Below are 18,592 nucleotides of genomic sequence, written 5' to 3'. Positions count from 1 at the left end.
GTTAAAAGTTTTTTTAAAGTCTTCTGGATGTTAAAAGGACAGCTTAAGGATTACTTAGTGTTGTATTCTTTGGGGGTTGCATTTGAATTGATGGTTGCTAAGATGTTCACTGTATGTTTTAAAAAGGTTAACTTGAGTTCATAGAATAAACATTGTTTTGCTTTAAAAAATACTTTTCCATTTCTGCTGTACCACACCTGTAGAGTGGGCCGGTGCTCCCCATACCACAATCTATGAAAAGTTGTGGGTCAGGTGAACTCCATGATACACTTTGGGGTTCTCTAAACCCTGGCCCATAACACCTGGGCAGCATATACTGCATTCCGCTTCTTTCTGTTGCGGTTTTTAGTTGTTGTCATCCGGGGTGAGGGGGGGTGGGGGGGCAGGGGGCAGGGGGCCCCGCTCCTCCTTTTTTTCCCATAATTTGTTCTGTCATTCCCTTGGGTTCCCTTCTCTCTCCTTTCCCCTCTGCTTCTTTCCACTGTCTGTGTCCTCCATTGTTTTTCCTCCCTCCCTCTTCCTTCCCCCCTCTCTTTCTAGTCACTATTGGCCTTGAACAGGTCTTGGAACAGGCTGATGAATGGCCCCCATGCTTTGTGGAAGCCCTTGTCTGACCCTTGGATGGTGTATTTAATCTGCTCCAGGTAGAGAAATTCCAACAGGTCTGCCAGCCAGTCTGCAGCCCTCTTCCCCATGAATAGTTCTGGCTGGACCAATACCCCAAAGACTGCCACTCTTGGACATGACTCCACCCTCACCCCCACAACCTTGGACATTGCCTCAAAGAAGGCTGTCCAGAACCCGACAAGTCTGGGGCAGGCCCAAAACATGTGAGCATGGTTGGCAGGGCCTCCCTGGCACCATTCACATTTGTCCTCCACTGCCAGAAAGAAACTGCTTATTTGGGTTCTGCTTTGGTGAGCTCTCTGTACCACTTTGAACTACATGAGGCTTAGCACAGGAGGAGGTGGAGTTGGACTTACTTAGTGCTTCGCTCCAGAGTCCCCAGCCCACTTCCGTCCTCAATTTGTCCTCCCATTTTCATCTGGCTTCGACCAGTGGTAGTCTTGCCCTCACCAGCAACCACCTGTATATGTTCCCACATTTCGCCCCCTCCTTACCGTCCGTGTTTATTAGTTCCTCTAGTAGTGTGTCTCTCGGGGCCCTGGGGTATCTTGCCGTTTTTGTGTGGAGAAAGTGTTTCATTTGGAGGTGCCTGAGTTCCTGTCCTGTCAGTCGGTCCAGGTCCTCCGTCAGTTCACCCAGGGTCGTGAGTCTGTCCACTATGGAAAAGTCCCTGACTGCTCGTGCCCTCTGCCTTGTCTCCATTTTTTAAAGGTGGCATCAAGCATGGCTGGTGGGAATTTCTGGTTGCCGTACATGGGGGCCATGGGGGACATCTCAGTTAAACCGAAATGCTGCCTCATTTGGATCCAAGTCTTCAATGTGGCTACCACCACTGGGGAGGATGTGTACATTGTCAGGGGGGGATGGGAGCGCTGCCGTGGCGAGGGCCCGGAGGGTCATTCCCTTGCAGGAGGATTCCTCCAGCTTCACCCATTCCATGTTGGGTTCTCGTATCCATCCCCTCACCCTCTCTGCTGTGGCTGCCCAGTGGCAGTGTTGTAGATTCGGCAGGGCCAGACCTCCCATATTTTTCCTCCTTTGCAGAGTCGACTTAGGGATCCTTGGGTTCTCAGGCACCCCCCCCCCCCACCCCCACTCACCGCACCCCCCCCCCCCCCCCCCACACACACACACAAACGCCATGATCATTTTGTCTACTTTGTGGAAAAAAGGCCTTGGGGATGAAGATCGGTATGGACCTAAACAGAAAGAGGAACCTCGGCAGTACGTTCATTTGATCATCTGCACTCTCCCCGCCAGTGAAAGTGAGAGTGCATCCCATCTCTGTAGGTCCTTTTCAACTTCCTCCGCCAGACTAGTCAGATTCCACTTGTGGATCCGTGTCCAGTCATGGACTATATGGATCCCCAGGTAACGGAATTTGTTTTGGTCTAGTTTTGGTCCAGCTCCGTCCCTCCCCCATTCAGGCTCATCGTGAATGCCTCGCTCTACTCTAGGTTGAGTTTGTAGCCCGAGAAGGCTCCGAACTCTTCCCGAAGTCGCATGATTGCTTTCAGACCGTTCTGTCTGTCCGAGATGTAAAGGAGCAGGCCATCCACATAGTGCGACACTCAGTGCTCTCTGCCCCCTGTTTGGATGCCCTTCCAGCTTTTCGCAGCTCGCAAGGCGATCACCAGGGTTTCAATTACCAGGGCGAACAGAAGCGGGGTCAGTGCCTCTGTGCAGCTGGAAGTACTCAGAGCTGATGGTGTTGGTCCGAATGCTCGCCTCGGGGCATTGAACAGGAGTTTCACCCAGGAGATGAACCCTGCTCCTAGCCCAAACTGCTCCAGTACCTGAAGGAGGAAATTCTACTTGACTATATCGAGGGCCTTTTCTGCGTCCAGGGAGACAATCACCTCTGGTGTTCTCTCCCCAGATGGGGTCATTATTACATTCAGCAGCCGCCTGATGTTCGCAATTAGCTGTCTACCCATGACAAAGCCCATCCGGTCCTCTGCGACCACCTCCGGTACACAGTCCTCCAGTCTCTCGGCCAGGGCTTTCGTGAGTATCTTCGCGACTATGTTGACTAGCGAAATGGGTCAGTATGATCCCCAATCTGTCGGGTCTTTGTCTTTCTTGGATATTAGTGATATCAGGACTGTATTAGCGTTGGAGGCAGGGTGTCACTAGCTAGCGAGTCTGCGAACATGTCTGTAGGTATGTGCCAGGGCTCGGGCAAATTTTTTATAGAAGTCCACCGGGAACCCGTTGGGTCCCAGCGCCTTCCCCGCCCGCATGTAGCTGATGCTCTCCAAGATCGCTCCCAGTCCTATTGGTGCTTCCAGTTCTCCCCACCTGTCATCTCTCACGACTGGAATGTCCAGTCCATCGAGGAACTGTTTCATCTCCGCATCCCCGTCGGGGGTTTCGGAGGTGTACAGCCCTCGGTAGAAGGTCTCAAATGCTCGGTTGACCTCTTTTGGTTCGGCTACCAGTCTGCCTCTGCCAGTCTTCACCTGAGCTATCTCTCTCGTGGCTGCCTACTTACTCAGCTGGTGAGCAAGTAGGCAGCTAGCCTTTTCTCCGTGTTCACAGAAGGTCCCTTGTGTCTGGCAGAGTTGGTGCACTGCTTTCTGGTGGATGCCAAGTTTAAGTCTATTTGTAGCTTTTTCCTCTCCACCACCAGCTCTAGGGTTGAGGCCATGGAGTGCTTTCTGTCAACCTCTAGGATTGAGTCGATCAGTTGTTGCCTGTCCTTCCTCTCTTCCCGGTCTCTGCGAGCCTGGTGGGCTATAATTTCTTCCCTAATCACAGCCTTCAGTGCCTCCCAGAAAGTGGAAGGTGAGACTTCCCTATTCTGGTTATTAGTAATGTATTCGCCAATGACCTGTGATGTGTTCTGGCAGAAGACCATATCGGGCAAAGGGTCCGTGTCCAACCTCCACATGGGGCACTGGGCACGGCCCGTCTCCAACCTCACATCCACGTAATGTGGAGTGTGGTTGGAGATAACTATCGCGGAGTATTCCGCCCTTATTATTCCTGGAAGCACTGCCTTTCTCGCTACAAAGAAGTCCATCCTTGAGTATGCTATGTGTACTGGCGAAAAGAATGATAATTCTTTCTCACCAAGGTGCAGGAACCGCCATGTGTCCACCGCCCCCATCTGCTGCATGAATGTTCCCAGTTCCCTAGCCATGCCTGTCCTCTTCCCCGATATGGGATTCGATCGGTCATCAGTGGGTCCTGTATACAGTTGAAGTCACCCCCTCATGATCAGTTGGTGTGTGTCAATAATTGGTCCACTTACCGAGGCCCACGGGCTTCATGCCATGAATGAAGATTCATCAGCTGATTCGCCTGGACCACGCTTGCCAGCGCCCCCCCCCCCGCTAACAGGGTCGAGCAGCACTTGCACAGCCAACCCCACTCATCTCGCAGCCATGGCGACCGGCCCCACAATTCGGGGATGCAGACCTGGGAAGGCTCTTGAGGCGGTAGAGGCCAGGAGGGATGTCCTGCTCCCCCAAGGGTCCTGGAGGATAGCCAGTGCTGCTTGGGATGTGTTATTGAAAATATGGAAAGATGTGTCATTTGAAACATGGAAGTCTGGCAATATCTGGTCTGAGAGAAACATGAGAGGATACAGGGAAAGATCCCACAAAGGGTTAACAGCAGCTGCCAGGAGCAGGATTGTAAAATACAGATATCCTTGGTCAAGCAGACTTAGCAAACAAGACATACAGGATTTTGAATGAAGCCAAAAACAATGGCTCACACCTTCATTGAAAGTAACTATCTTAGTAAGGATCTGGAAAAGAATGGATGAGGTTCAGTTGAATTTGGTGATAATTCTAGGTGTGAAAATTTGCTAATACCAGGTAAATTAAAGAAAACTGGAGACTATCAGTCTACGAGAAACATAATTCAAAGCCAAAATCAAAGTCAAAATTATGAGCTGAGGACACAATTGAAAAATAAGGCTATAGAAATGATAGGAATTAAAATTCACGGGCGAGATTCTCCGACACCCCGCCGGGTCGGAGAATCGCCGTGGGCTGGCATGAATCCCGCCCCCGCCGGTTGCCGAATTCTCTGGCACCGGATATTCGGCGGGGGCGGGAATCGCGCCGTGCCGGTTGGCGGGTCCCGGGTGGGCCGAAGTCCCGCCGCTATCAACCCACGCCAGCCGGCGTGGATTGAACCACCTTTGGGACGGCGGGACACAGCGTCGTGGGCGGGCTCCGGGGTCCTGGGGGGGGCCCAGAGCAATCTGGCCCCGGGGGGGCCCCACGGTGGCCTGGCCCGCGATCGGGGCCCACCGATCCGCGGGCGGACCTGTGCCGTGGGGGCACTCTTTTGCTTCCGCCTTCACCACGGTCTCCACCATGGCGGAGGCGGAAGAGACTCCCTCCACTGCGCATGGGCGGGGATGCCGTGAGCGTCCGCTGACTCTCCCACGCATGCGCCGCCCGGCAATGTCATTTCCGCGCCAGCTGGCGGGGCACCAAAGGCCTTTCCCGCCAGCTGGCGGGGCGGAAATCAGTCCGGCGCGGGCCTAGCCCCTCAAGGTTAGGGCTCGGCCGGTCAAGATGCGGAGGATTCCGCACCTTTGGGGCGGCGCGATGCCAGACTGATTTGCGCCGTTTCTGGCGCCGGTTGGCGGACATCGCGCCGATATCAGAGAATACCGCCCCACACATCTATTGAAGTCAAAGCATTTTGAACATCACAAAGGACACAATGTAATCAGTTCTATGAGATTCATGTCAAAATGAATACTTAGTTGGATTAAAAGGTTTAGATCAAAGATACTTTTTACAATCAAAGAAAATAAGAGTTACTTTACAATAACGTCATAAAAACTTAACTGTTAGAAAGAGAATATAAACCAAGAGACCAGGGCAGGAACTATCAGAACTCTGAGAGAGGCGGAGAAGCAGTTCAGAGTCAGATTACAGTCAGCTCGGCCATGGGAAAGAGACAGTGCAAAGCAGCCGAGCTAAAACATCTAAGGAAGACTAGAATTTAAAGAGTAGGCAGATTCAGCTCAGAGATAGCTCTCACAGCTCCGTACATGGGAAAGATAGGACACAGCAACTGAGCTAACCAGCAAATACATCTAAAGAAGACCAGACTTTAAAGAAGATTGATTGTCAAGTTGGGCCTGAAGGTCCCTTCAACCAACCAGAAGGATCCAGAAGCAAGATCGTTTTACTTTTCTGTAAAGACAGTGATTGCATCTTTTAAAAAGAGAAAAAAATATTTAATAATAAAATAACTTAAAAGTTTTAACCTGAAACAGTGGTTATTAGTCTACTTTACTTACTTAGCAATGCGGGACCGATGCTACTAAGTGGTAAGTAAATAAAATCTTCGGTGAAGGTATGGGTTATACCAGGGGATAACTTGAAGACATAGTTTGACCTGAATAGCACCCACTGAAGCATGTATAGGAGTTGGGGAGTGAGAAACCCTGATCACCATTTAGAATGTTGGCCCTTTTTGGTATAGGGGGATTTCTAAGAATAGTGGTGAGTTTTCAAAAACAGATGAAGTGGAAGCGGCCGTAAGCTCAGGAAGCATGACCAGGAGGACAGGCCTTCACTGCCGCAAGAAGGTCAACGACCTACGCCAGGCAGCATTGGTGAGTTGAACCCCCCGGAATGTTCGCAAGCCCCAATGCGACCAGCCCACCATCCCTTCACCTCAACCCTCCCATCACCCCAACCCTCCCTTCACAACCCCCACCCCAGCACTATGACCCACGTGTGTGGCTAATGATGCCCTCTCTGTGTCTCCGCAGGAGAAGCTCTCCCACAATCGCCAGATATGCTGGACATAAGAACCCTCATGATATTTGAGGAACGGGCCCTGGAGGTGAAGGGGGTGAAGGGGGTGGCGGAGGGCAGAATGGTCACCAATGTGGAGGTCAACGCATGCCCCAGAGGTGAGGATCCACCGAGCCCCACCTGGATGGACTATCACACATGAGCTGTTAATGCCATATAGACTGACCCATCCCTCCCTCTGACCACATGAGCATTCCCCCGCAGGTCCTCCAACCAACGGTGCTGGCCCATCCAGGGTCCTCTTTGTTCCGCGATGCAGGCTGACCACCAATCCGATGTCCCATGCCCCCCGAAATGCCCCTCTCCCACCTCCAATCCACCATACCCTGCCTACACACACCTGACAGCGGTCATGTGCCTGGGGCTGGAGCTCATCCCCTGGGTGTTCGGAGATTGGCTGCTACGTATGTGGTGCTGCCTCCCCCAGTGTTCAGGTGCAGTGTCCATGCATCAAGGTGTGATTGGGATGCTGGGCAATGAGCCGCACATGCTACATGGCCCGCCCACCCACGGGGATACACTTGGGATGTGTGAAGTGCTCACTTAACCACGATTGCCAATTTCCTATGAGCAATAACCTTTAACCGCAAGGCCAGAGGCCTCTGCGGTCAATGGGAGCTGTGGGTGGTCAGTGAGACAGACAGGCAGGGGCTAGGGTTGCACCCGGTGTGGGAACACACTATACAGGAGTTGGCATGGCGGGCATGCAGATCCGTGCCCCCCCCCCCCCCCCCACTGCGATGCAACTGCCCTGCAGGACACCCCCCCCCCCCCACACCCCCACCCCCCAAGCCCTGATACCCCCAGGCCCCATGGCAGCCCAACCGGGCTGCACCCCCCCAGGTTCCCCTGCCCCTACCCCACACCCGAGCATAGGGTAGCATGCCCAGTGCCCTGGGGCTCACTACCTGTGAGCGAAGTTGGCTGCTCAACTCCTCGGGTCCACGCAGCAGCCCATCCGCCAATACATCAAAAGGAGTATTAATTGGCACCAGCGTGACTACATGCTGGGGAGGCCGCTGAAGCACGGGAGGCTGTTGGATATGGGGTGGCTCCCGTTAATTGTACAAAAATCATGCTTAAGTGGTGATAATTGATTTCTCACCACACTATGGCGAGATCCCGATTTCACCTACGGAAGTGGGTCGGTTGCATCACGAACGGTTTGGCGCCCAGCGCAGTTCTCGTTTTCCGTCTCTCCTGCTATTCACCAGGCTCGTCTCACTCGAGCAAGAGCACAACGAGGCCAGTGAATCACGCCCACAGAATATAAGAATAGTACAAAAGAAAGAAAAAAATGCATTTATGCTGTGCGTTAATGACCACTGGGCATCTCAACTGAGGAGTTTATAGGATGGATATATTTTAAACTGTCTCCTTTAATTCAAGGCAATACAGGGCAGTGGAGAGTGGCATTTGGCATCCTATTAGTTTTCCCTACTGATATGACTATGTGATCTAGTTGCCATAGGTTAGTTGGAACCTTTATTGAGAGTATGTTCATGGGGAAGACATTAGAAGTGTACTTTTCTTTTCCAGATGTGCAAGGGAAGGAGGTGGCATAGTGGTATTGTCACTGGACTAGTAAACCAGAGAGGGTAATGCTCTGGGGACCCAGGTTCAAATCCACCACTGCAGATGGTGAAATTTGAATTCAATAATAATCTGGAATTCAAGGCCTAATGATGATCATGACAATTGTTGCAAAAATCCATCTGGTTCACTAATGGCCTTTAGGGAAGTAAATCTGTCGCCCTTACCTGGTCTGGCATACATGACCCTTAACTGCCCCCTCAAGAGCAATTAGGGATGGGCAATAAATGCTGGCACAGCCGCGTCCCATGAATGAATTTTTAAAAAATCTAGAGATTATGAGGCAGTGAAAGCTGTTGTTCTCAAACCGGACCGGAGGTGTAAAGGCAAACATTTTGAAATTTAAGGAAGAAACATAATTAGTAATTTGTGGAATTTGCTTGAGAAAAGGAAATGATATTTAATCGGTAGTATAGGTCTATGAAGTTTGATCAAGATGTTGAAAAAGTTAGAGAGGTACTGCGCATGGACAAATTCCCTTTGGGAATAAGATCCTACCTAGAATACGATAAAGGTTTTAAGACAAGGGCAGCTACTGTTATGGCTGATGTTTATGAATTGTTTCACACGCATGTGAGTAGAAATAAACCTTTGTTTGCAAATCCACACAGAAACTGGAAAGATAAGTCAGAGAGGGAACAAAACATTGGCTGCTGTGCGTAAGACAGCAGGAATAAAATAAGAAGCTTCTCAAAGAAGAAAAAGAGACAGTATGGAGGATAAGTATGATTCAAGGGGGTCAAGGTGTTATTTTCACCATAAGAGAGGGCATGTAAAAACTGAGGGTGCGATTATCTGACCCTTCCCCCCGGCGGAACCTTCCAGTTCTGGTGTCCAGTTTCTGCAGGAGACACCTCCCCACCCCCGTGGTGGGTTTCCCGGCAATGAGCCTTGCAAAACACTGTAGACATTGACGGGACAGAAGATTCCGCCAGCGGTCAATGGCAAGCTGCCTGAACACACGCTGCACGAGGGATGGGGGGGGGGGGGGGGGGGGGTCCAGAAAATCCCACCCAGAGTGTTGAAAATTAAAAACCAAGATTGTAGCATTTAGCAGATTGCCTGGCATCTCTCCAGAAAATGCTGTACCAGTGGGTGGATCTTGTGATGAACCAGTAGTTTTGAATGTATTTACTGCTGGAAAAGACCAGGGCCGGAATTCCCCGATTGTTGCGATTCAATTTTCCCATCGGCAGCGCAGCCCCTCCCGTGGGTTTCCTGGCAATGTGGGATGGTTTCTATGGGAAATCCCATTGACAAGCAGTGGGAAGATTGAATTCTGCCGCCAACAAATGGCGTGCAACTGAGAAACGGCCGAGGGGGGAACCGGAGAATCAGCCCAGAGATTAGAAACTTTTAGAAATTTTTCATTCAAGTGTTAAGTTTCTTCATTTTCGTCTGGTAAAGCAGGAAAACAGATTAATATTTTTATACATACAAGACTATTTGGTATATGTCCTTGAATCTAAATTAAAACTTGACAAAGTTGTTGCTCATATTATCATAGAATTTACAGTGCAGAAGGAGGCCATTCGGCCCATCGAGTCGGCACCGGCTCTTGGAAAGAGCACCCTACCCAAGGTCAACACCTCCACCCTATCCCCGTAACCCCACCCAACACTAAGAGCAATTTATCATGGCCAATCCACCTAACCTGCACATCTTTGGACTGTGGGAGGAAACCAGAGCACCCAGAGGAAACCCACGCACACACGGGGAGGATGTGCAGACTCCGCACAGACAGTGACCCAAGCCGGAATCGAACCTGGGACCCTGGAGCTGTGAAGCAATTGTGCTATCCACAATGCTACCTTGCTGCCCCCTAATTAGAAAATAATTGGTCAAAGCTCATGCTGAGTTGAAAGATAAAAGGCAAAATGTATTTTAAATAAGTCAGAAACTGACTAGAAAAGAGTATCAAGATTTTGTGTCTGGTCACTGACATAAATTTAACCCAATACTTAAGCACCTAAAGAGGATTTTACTCAACAGACGCGTCTCCTGGAAAGTAACACTAAAAGTTTAAATCATGGATATGAATTTAAAAATAAAAGCGATCCTGAATTTAAACAGGATGAGGACAATTTAGATCTATGGCTGATTAAGACTTCCTTTACATACCTGGGCATTAAAAAACCTGCAGATATGGATCAGAATAGAGGTCAGGAGCTAAAACATGAACAGGCTGTGTCGTGTTGGGTGTTCTGATGCGCAAATGATCCAACACGGCTGTAGATGGTACAACTCTGTTTTACTGTCTAATCAACGGTAACAACTAACTACTGGCTTGGGTACGTGCTTCACCAGCTAACCTGTGGACCCAGCCCTATCACTATCTTAGTGAGGCAATCAGCACATGGTCTATGTCTGAGTGGCGCGCTGTGAGCTCTGTGCTCTGAGCAATATCCTGGTAGAATGAGCGGGAACTGTGGTGTTCCCTGTTTTATAGTGTGTGTGCTCTCACTGGTGATTGGCTGCGATGTTATGTGTGTGCTGGTTGGTCCAACTGCCTGTCCATCAGTGTGTGTGATTGCACCATGATATGCTGATGTGGCTATCATGACAGGCTGGTTCAAAAATTGCATTTATAGTTCAAAAACCCGAAGACAAGGCTGTTTTTTAAGAAGAACGAAGGGAATTACTAAAACCAAAGGCTATTAAGAATTATGACAAAGGATTTCTTCTTAGTTTACATGCCTCCCAGTACCAGATAGCCTGACAGATTGTCAGACAACAACAATATTCTTATTGACAAAGTTAATAAGTCCAAACCAAGTATACAAAGCTCTAACCCAAGACATAGAAAACTTATAAAAACTCTTAAAATGAGAAAGGAGATTTGCAAGAATGAATGACAGAATGTGAAACCACCAGTAGTAAACTCTTGTTTGCAAGAGAGTTGGAATTCTATGTTCTCATGCAAACTGAAATGAAATGAAATGAAATGAAAATCGCTTATTGTCACAAGTAGGCTTCAAATGAAGTTACTGTGAAAAGCCCCTAGTCGCCTAGTTCCGGGAGGCTGGTACCCGCTGAAGGTTTAATCCTAATTGTCACATGCAGGTAGTTGATAAGGGTAATCTTATAATGTTGCCAAGAAAGACTGTTTAAAGATAAAATATGACAATACGGGATAGAATATTGCACACACTATATTGCCAAGGTATCATAGAATCATTGAATCCCTACAGTGCAGAAGGAGGTCATTCGGCCCATTAAGTCTGCACCAACCCTCTGAAATAGCACTCCACCCAAGCCCACTCCCCTCACAATAACCCATTAACCCATGCATTTTTAGACACTAAGGGGCAATTTAGCATGGCCAATCCACCTAACCCGTCCATCTTTCGACTGTGGGAGGAAACCAGAGCACCCGGAGGAAACCCATGCAGACACGGGGAGAACACCGCACAGACAGTCACCCAAGGCCGGAATTGAACCTGGGCCCCGGTAATGTGAGGCAGCAGTGTTAAACATTGTGCCACCATGTCACCCTGCTCCTGTGTCCAATGTTTTACTGTCATGCCCATATTCATAACTTTCAAGAGTCCAATTCTATCGCATGGGGACTTTTTGAAATTGACCTTAAAAAGCGGACACTGTGTGGAGGGATTCGGGCCCACCGAAGCCAGGGTGTGTAGGTGAGCGACCAGGCGGAGTTCCTAAGGTTGGTGGGGTGGGGGGTGATCAAGGTGTTCGGGTAGTTATTTATTCTTTATGAGATCTGTTTGTTCTTACTCTTGTTACGGTTTGTGTTTAATGTTTATATCAATGCTTAATAAAAATATTTTTTTTAAAGTGGAAACTGCCCTCTCAAAATGGTTGCCAGAAAGTCAGATAATTCCTTTTTGTGGTTTCTGAACAAACAGAATCTGGGAGGTTACTTAAAAATGCAACTATTTGTATTTTCAAGGTGCAAATGTACCACCTTCACCAGCTCAATAAGTGTGCATCCCAAAAGACTGAAATTTGAACAAATGAATTACTTCTTGTATTTCTGCTAAAAACCTAAATCCAAGCTTTGCTTCCAGAACCCACCTTTACTTGTGTATATGCCTGTGTACATTAGGGAGTGAGTGTTTTATTGTGTTTACATTTCGGGTATTATGTGAATAAATGTTAGCCTGAATTTTAAACTCCCCCCCCCCCCCCACCCCCCCACCCCCACCCCAAGCAGGGCCTGAGATGGGGGAGCATGAAATTGCAAAGATGGGATTTCCTCTTGGTTTCCACAAACCCCAACCTGGTAGTGAATTTACGCTTGGGCTGGCAGGGCCTCGGCAGGATGCCTGCCCTTGCCCCATGTGGTCACTTTTTTAAAAATTTAGTGTACCCAATTCATTTTTTCCAATTAAGGGGCAATTTAGCGTGGCCAATCCACCTACCCGGCACATCTTTGGGTTGTGGGGGTGAAACCCACGCAAACAAGGGGAGAATGTGCAAACTCCACACGGACAGTGACCCAGAGTCGGGATTGAACCTGGGACCTCGGTGCCATGAGGCAGCAATGCTAACCACTGTGGCACCGTGCTACCCTTAAGTGGTCACTTAATGGCCTTTTCCCGCCCATCCTCAATTTTTAGACAGGCAGGCTCAGGGGGTGAATCATGTAAATAAAGATAGCTGAATCTCAGGAGGGAAGGGGGAGGGGCTTCTAGAAGCCGCTTCTGACTGAGGGGACCCTCCCCATAAAGCCTGGGGACCTCCAGATATTCATCCCCTCCTCTCCCCTAGCCAACCCCCCCCCCCTCCCTGTCTTCATGATTGTCCGTCCCTTTTTGCAGCCCTTAGCCGTTCCCTATCCTCCTGGCCCTGAGAGACCCCTCACCATTAACTTTGTCCTCCAGTTCCCAGGACTTAGTGTCAGGCAGCTCTCTACAGTGACTCGTTCAGCCACTGCAGGGCTTTGCCTGGAGAGACTGGAGAGCTATGGGCTAATCTGCTCTCCAAGGCGGGACTTCTTCCAAATGAGAGGTGGAAATCTTGCCTTATGCCAATTAATGCTCAATAGTCGTAATATGGAAACAGGGATGGTGGGGATTTATTTCCCACCAACTCTTTGGATGGTGTAGCACCATCGATCACACACGAGGCGAGAGGTAGAGAACTTCAATCGAGGCTTTATTGAGCAGACTTGTTCCCCAGCAGCTCAGTCACAGAATGCAGCTGCGGGGAGTAAACCGGGTTCTGAAACCCCGCCTCTCTGGGTGGAGCCCAGTAGGCGGCAGATCCAATCGGGATCCAGCATCTGTCCTCCAAAAGCTCCTCAGCATTCATGGTGTACCGTATTACCCCTAATACATACCACCAAAGATGGTAGGGGCCATTCTGAAAGTTTCAGCAATTATCTCCTGACTTAAACTCGCCTGACAGCCGGCATCATGTTTATTACTGAAAATCACAACACTCAAAAGGTTTTAACACTCCCTCTGAAACACTTAATTTTGTGGACAACTGAGAGGTGAGGAGAAAGGGGAAATGTTGGCCCAGCATCTCTCTCCTCGTCTGCAGCAATATCTTGATGGTGTTGGAGAAAAATTATCATTTTGGGGGGGGGAGATATTAAAATGCAAGGTTTTATAAGATGGTTATGTTTCCCTTAATTCAAGGAAATGTAGAGAGTGGCATGTGACCACCTACTGTCTGCTTGGCATTAAGCCTATGGTTGCCATGTGGACAGGGACACATCTTGAAATCTATTGAAAGCAAGCTGCAAATTTTTACTACCTGGAGACAAAGAAAGAGGCAGCTGGCCTCAGACACCAGAGCGGGCGAGAGAGCGAGTCCTGGAGAGAAAGAGAGAGAGACAGAGAAAGAACAGCCGCTGAGTACAGCAGAGGAAAAGGCTGCTTTCAGACAGTAAATTCGTGGGAGTTTATTCTGTGGGACCTCTGGAAATTTAAGAACCTTGCAAGATTCACCTTGGCATGGGCAGGAGAAGCTGTCACTAGAGTGAGTTTTGCTGCTGGAAGTTGATTTGGGGATTCTCAGAAGATTGAGCAAAACAACTATCAACTTATGACTCAGTTAAACAGGAAGAAACAAGCCGCTTGGGAGATGTGCGGAATGGTGGACTACTCCCTAAAGTCTATCATTTTGCAGAGAGGATGGTAGAAACATAGAAAATAATAATAATAATCTTTATTGTCACAAGTAGGCTTACATTAACACTGCAATTAAATTACTGTGAAAAGCCCCTAGTCACCACATTCGGGTACACAGACGGACAATTCAGAATGTCCAAATTACCTAACAGCACGTCTTTCGGGACTTGTGGAAGGAAACCGGTGCACCCGGAGGAAGCCCACGCAGACACGGGGAGAACGTGCAGACTTCGCACATACAGTGACCCAAGCTGGGAATCGAATCTGGGACCCTGGCGCTGTGAAGCCACAGTGCTAATCACTGTGCTATCGAAGAGGCCATTCAGCCCTTCTAGCCTGCTACGCCATTCATTATGAATGGCGGTATTAAGCTATTGAGTTGGAGGAAAGTCAGACATTGCCAAATGATGTGGAGCACCAGGGCTCATGGGAGAGGTCAGCGAAAGCAATTGGACCACCTGAAGAAGTGAGATCGTGCTTCACGGTGCCCAACCGGCAGTATTGCGATCTCCTCCCTGCCAGGAACCACCCCTCAGCTGGGGACTCAGCCACCTGGATCACAGCGCCCAGTCCCGCAGGAGGTGGATGACTCCGGATCAGAGATGGACATGGAATTTTTTAAAATATAAATTTAGTGTAGCCACTTATCCTGTTCCAATTGAGGGCAATTTAGCGTGGCCAATCCACCTACCTTGCGTATCTTTTGGGTTGTGGTGGTGAGACCCACGCAGACATGGGGAGAATGTGCAAACTCCGCATGGACAGTGGCCCAGGCCCAGGATCAAACCCGGGTCCTCAGCGGCATGAAGTAGCAGTGCTAATCGGTGTGCCACCATGCTGCCCAGAGATCGACATGGAAGTGTTCGTACCTGTGGACAACGTTGTGTCCAGGACCAAGGTCCCGGCAATCGTTCTTCGGAAGTTACATAGATACATAGATACATAGAACATACAGTGCAGAAGGAGGCCATTCGGCCCATCGAGTCTGCACTGACCCACTTAAGCCCTCACTTCCACCCTATCCCCATAACACAATAACCCCTCCTAACCTTTTTTTAATTTAGCATGGCCAATCCACCTAACCTGTACGTCTTTGGACTGTGGGAGGAAACTGGTGCACCCGGAGGAAACCCACGCAGAAGTTGGTCAGGAAACTGCGATCGACAAACCGATACACTCTGTCCGACCCAGAGCCACCACAGGCAGAAGCAGAAGCGGCACAGAAAGCAGCTGAAGGAGGCTTTCGGACTTTGGGGGGGCAAGGGTGTTACAATCCCCTTGAGGACCATGGGGAAAGCATTGTTGATCTCCCAGTAGGACTAGTAGTGGAGAACGGATTTCCCAGATAGGGGGCGAAGTCCACCCAGCTGGAGCTCATTTCAATCAAACATAAAAGCCGGTCTACAGCAGAGCCTGGTGTGTTTAGTTCTCCCAGCAAGGACTGGAGTGGGACCTTGAGCAGAATATTGTAAATAGTTAAATAAATCTCTCCACGTAATACTGGCTTACTCAAGTTACGAAAGTTGCCTACTGAGTAATGTCTAGTCAGGGTTGATATTTGTTTGTTACAATAACAGTCTTAAAACATTAAATATTTGTCCTGTAATCAACCAGAGTTGGTCACTGGGAATTCAAAACTGTTTAAAACAAAGTTATTTGGCTCTATGGGGAGGTTAACAAAATGCAGTAACAGTTATAATGTTGGAAATTCAGCAGTTAATTTGAACACAGCAAGCTTCCACAGGCAGAAATGTAATACGACCAAATAATCTGTTTCTGGAGCTGATTGAGGGGTAAATACTGGCCAGGATGTCTTCAGAACAAGGTCTTGGGATCTTTTACATCCACTTGAGTAAGCAGATTGGACCTTGGTTTAATACCTCATCCAAACAGTACTACAATACTACTCTGTGTCAACCTTGATTTTTCTTCTGTTTAAGCCCTTGAGAGGGACATGAAACTGGAACCTTGTAACTCAGAAGCAAGAGTGCTACGCACTGGTCCACAGCTGACACATAAACTAGTGTAAGAAATGGGACAGCAGAACTAAAAGAGTTCAGATTGCATGGAATAGGGAACACCATATTCTGAGTTGTTACTAATGTATGTTTTCAACAACATGTGGTCATACAAACAATGGGACTATTGAACAATCCCAAGGATGTCACAGTGTTGAGCAATTAAGGGTCGTAGAGATTCACAATGGCATTTTATCTGTTATGGAACTACAGCCTACCTTCCCAATGCAGAGATGGAATTGCTGGGATAAAATGAAGAACATAATAGCAGAAATTCCAAATGTAGAGACATGTCGGACAAATTGGAGACATTGAAGAAGTTCTTGCACTTACACAGTGTCTTTTACAAACTTGAGATGTGCCAAATCACTGAAAGTCCGATTAAGTACTTTTGAAATGTAGTTACTGTTGTAATGTAGGGAAATGTTGCAGCTAGATTGCTCACAGCCAGGTCCCATAAACAGCAATTAAATAAATGTCCAGATATTCTGAGAACGATTTGACAGGGGAAAAAAAAGTTCCATTTTGGACACGTTTAACAGCATGTTTCTCAGTGCCAGCAGCGCCAGGAATGACCCCGCTATCAAACGGGACTCTTTTTTTTCTGGCCTCAGCGAGGAAAGCCCCACGAAGTTGCTCTTACCTTCATATCCTGCATTGACGAGCTCAGCTCATCAGTCCAGGAAGAGATCGGGGTGTCATTTAAAAATGGCGTCCCAATCTCTCGAACACCCATCACAGCCCCGGATACCCCCCAACACCCCAATTTACTTGTTAGGCGACCATCACCCCACCTCATAAGGGCAGGGCACCCTCGGTCTCGATTCTTGGCACGGGCAACCTGAGCACTGCAAGTCGAGGTGCCACTGCCAAGGTGCCAGGCTGACAGTGCCAAGGTGCCCGGGTGGCAGTGGGAGAGCCAGGATATCACCCTGCCCAGAGCCTTACTACCGCGGGCATCCAGTGGCCTGGGAGAACTATTGCGGGCATCCAATGACCTGGGAGACCCGCTCACTTAACTGCCCAATGGCCTGGGAGACTAACTGCTCACTTAAATATGCAAATCTGGATCTCGCCCTCTCGCAAAATCTCATTACATCTCGCGAGGCGCCCCGTAAGTCGCAAATCTTGCGCGGGGTCTCTCGTGAGATTTAACAGCCTCGATGCATTCTGAGTTGGGCGAAACAAGGCCGTACGATAGTGCCCTCTGTTTTGAATGTGATCTTGGTTGAGTGCTAAACGTTGACTTGGATAACAGATGCATTTTCCTGCTTTTATTTGAAAATCACCATGGAATTCTTTACAGTGCCTAAGTTTAACATCTCATAGAAAAGGTAGAGCTTTACCTATCAGCTGAGATTATCTTTTCAAGTCTCTGGGGTGGGATAATGATCTTCTGACTCAGAGGTGAGCATGCTGACTTGTAACGTATTACAGAGAAAAATGATCTGGCTAGGGCAGTAGCACATTTCAGGAAGTAGGTAATGAAATTGATCATGTCCCAAAGGATGTCTTTCTGAACCATTATAAATAAATAGGATGATTAAGACTACATAGGAACAAACTTCACACCATTTTAAGTGCGATAGACTTAAAGATAAGCAAAAAGATAAACTACAATAAATGTGCCGCATATCTGCGATAGGCCAGCATTTGAAAGCACACTGAAGGAAGAAGTAACGCAGTAAGTATAGACTGATAAGGAATCAATATGACTTCCAACTTTATCCGATAACTGGAAGATATAAGAGACCAGCTGGGAAAGGGGAACTCATTGGACATTATACATTTAGATTTTAGTGAAAGCCTATGACACAAAGCAACACAAGAAATTGGTCCGCAAGATTGAATATGTAAAACTATAGTTAGGGTTTCTGGAATGGAGCAAAAATTAGGAGATTTGAGGTAATGGAGCGCATTTTCATGTGGAGCTGTATTTGTAAGGAAGGAGGTGGCCAGCAAACTGAACAGGAATCATTGATGGGTCCAGAGAGTGGTGTCAGAGGCAATGATGCTTATTGTGCTGATACCACTGAACTGGAGCCTTGGAAATAATGAAAAAATAAATAAATGGATCAAATAGAAGAATTTGGAAGGATTTACATATATGACATACATGTGATAGGCATGGTTTAATATGGCTCAATGAAAGGTGTTGCAACTAGGTAAGAGATAGGAACAGGAACTGAACAGGTGGGATATCTGCAAGTATTCAAAAATATCTTACTAAAACCATTAGCAGTACAGAAAGCAAACAAAATGTATGGGTTTATATTCAAAGGATTAGAGGATATACCCCAGGAGTTAAGGTTAAATTGTACAAAGCATTGAGCTAGCTTCTCTTGGACCACTATACAAATCTCTGGGCTCAATGTTCTGAGGGAATCCAGGAGAGAGAGTTAATGTGGGAACAGCGGGGGCTGGGGGGCGGGGGAGGGGGGGGGGGTCAACC

Source organism: Scyliorhinus torazame, chromosome 21 (genome assembly GCF_047496885.1).
Source record: "Scyliorhinus torazame isolate Kashiwa2021f chromosome 21, sScyTor2.1, whole genome shotgun sequence".
NCBI lineage: Eukaryota > Metazoa > Chordata > Chondrichthyes > Carcharhiniformes > Scyliorhinidae > Scyliorhinus > Scyliorhinus torazame.
The sequence above is the reverse complement of the archived record's forward strand: the minus strand, read 5'-3'. Positions refer to the sequence as shown.